This window comes from Pteropus alecto, unplaced genomic scaffold, assembly GCF_000325575.1.
Source record: "Pteropus alecto unplaced genomic scaffold, ASM32557v1 scaffold202, whole genome shotgun sequence".
Classification (NCBI taxonomy): Eukaryota; Metazoa; Chordata; class Mammalia; order Chiroptera; family Pteropodidae; genus Pteropus; species Pteropus alecto.
In genome coordinates this window covers 3,891,859-3,894,463 of record NW_006432451.1, presented here as the reverse complement: position 1 = coordinate 3,894,463, position 2,605 = coordinate 3,891,859, and positions in this window count along the sequence as shown.

Genomic DNA, 2,605 nt, shown 5'->3' with positions numbered 1-2,605 from the left:
CCAGTGGCTCTCTGCCTCACGACTTCCCCGGAAAGGAAGGTTTGAAGGTTTGCCTCGGATCCACAGGCTTTCGGCTTCCACTCTTGACAGGGCTGTCTGTGTGAGAGGAGATGGAGATGGTGGCGCTATCACCAGAGGACTAGAGGAAGTGGAGAAGAAGGTTCTGATAGCAGAAAGTGGAAAGCAATCTGCCATCCACAGAGCCTGCAGAATAATAGTCACAAGCCCATGCCACTGTCTTGTCAGTCCAGAGCAGAATGGATGGCTTCGGCCTGTCTTACTGACCTGAGTCACGGGGCATTAGCAAGCAGGAAGGGACTGTCCTTACCCCTCCCCTGATTACTCAGCTCTCCTGTGCTCAGAGATAGTCTCAGCCCTCAGGAAAGGAGGGGGAGAGGGTGCTGGAGGGAGCTTCGTTCTCTACTTTCTGAGAGGGAAACAGAGACCTGCAACCTGCAGCTGTCAACATCAAGTACAGGGAGATGGGATGTTGTGGGAGGGATAGACAAGGGAGCAGAGCCTCAAAAAAACTCAAGAAAGGAGCATCCAACTGCAGTTGGAGGGACTCTACTGAGACCTGCAATAAAAAGGGAGATGGGCATCTCAACCTGTGCAGGCTATAGTGGACACCACTGTGCTGTCCGTGTGCCCCACTTCAGTCTCCCAGCTGTGGAGAATGTTGGCAGCTGACAGCTCCAAGGTGAGCCCCTCTTCCTTGTGACTGTGTAAAGAACAGCCCCCCTCAACCCATGTAGGGCTGCTTGCAGAGCCATCCCTGATCCATACATATCTCTTGGGCAGTGGCTGAGGCCTTTGCTGTGACTGCATCACAGCCCAACTCCTCGCTCTGCCCAGTCCTGCCTCCTTCACACTCCCATGGATGCTGTTCCCAAGAGCTCTTCCCAGGAAATCTGAACACAAATCTCCATTTCTGAGTCTGTTTTACAACCAATCTGTCACAGAGACCTGAGGTAAAGAAAAGGGAGGCAATTAGTGGCTGCCTGGGGAACCAGAGAGTCCTGCTTTGAGGCTGGTGGATGGCCCAGACAACTCCTGGAGACTCCTCCCCAGTCCGTGGGTACTCTGGGCAGGAGGGAGCTCTAGGGGGCTCTCCTGCGAGCGTCCTCCAGGTCAGCCCCATCTCCCTGCCAAACCACAGAGTCAGAGGAGGCAGCAGATACATGGACCATGGCAGGGGCAGGGGATGCAGATGGAGCCCAGGCGGGGTGGCTCAGGGACATTTAACGGGAGATACAGCTGCTGGGGAACACTAAGTGTGACTGGGGCAGTGCAGGCCCCTCTACCTATGTACAGAGGAGAGCATATTTAAACTACATACAAAGCTGGTTGACCTCTGCGTAGGTCTACATACGATTGCATGTATATGTGCTTATCTGTGTGTGTGCATGGAAGTATGAAAACATTTGTGTGTGCTTAATATCTGGCACGTAGCATGTGGTTATGACTGTGCACGGATGAGTATGTGCATGTAGGCGTGAGTGTGTGCAAGCAGGCCCTTATGTTTATCAGTGTGCCTGTGTGTGGGTACAGACAACTCATGGAGGCAACTCACCCTGGGTGAAATCTCCCTCACCAGCTCTAGCTTCTCTCTCCTGCCTCAGAGCCTTTGCCTAAGCTGTGTTAAGACCAGCTCCTTCTCCTTACGTCTCAGCCTCCTCCAGGTAGCCTTCCTTGGTGAAACCAACACAAATTCTAAGCCATTCTTTTTTGCCATGATGTGTTCTCACCAAAACAATTTATGTGTAGGCTTGACTATCTGTATTTGCCTATGTCCCCATCAGACTGGGATCTTCCTGAGGGTAGGGTTGTATCTCCATCAGTAGACTGGGAGGTTCTCACTGTTCATCCCATTGGGCCAAGATCTCCCCCAATAAGGGACTAACTCTGTAGGCGTGAGTGCTCCCAGACTGAACTCAATAAGCCCTGAGAAAAGGTAGGAAGCTGGGACCAATACTCCCTGCACCAAGTCCAGTCCACTTCTTGGATGACCTGTGTTGGTGGTCCTACCGAATGAGCAACCCCTGGGTTTCAATCTTGCTCAATGTGACTTGTGAAAGTTTTAGCTTTCTGGGCTCCAGGGGCCTCATCTGTAATGTGAAGAATTAGATAGGTGGCCCAGGGAACCTCACGGCTTTGCCCTTTGTCTACATAGCTCTGGTGAAGTCCAGTGTCCAGGGTCCTGTGTGGCCTCTTGTCATTCTCCCCAACCCTGGCCCACTTGCCCATCCCCATTTTATGCTTGTCAGTTGACCTGGCTGCCAGCAGCACCCTCCCCTTCAGCCATGTGTAGTGAATGGTGGGGTTCAGAGGCCATGTGTCTTGAGTTATTACATTGAATAAGCTGACAAAAGCCATCAGAAGATAGATCGTTTAACAGGAGATTAAAAACCAACTAGAGTGTCTGGGGTTCTAACCCTGAGTCTCTGTGTTTTTAATTTTTAAAATTATAAAAGTAGTTGTGTTTGCTCAAGGGTTTTATCATTAATTGATTCAGCTGAAGGTTTCTCATAAGCTGTATCTTTTGGAACATTCTTTTCATTTTAACCCCCTAGACTTGGTGAGAAGGAGAGATGTGAGACAGTGG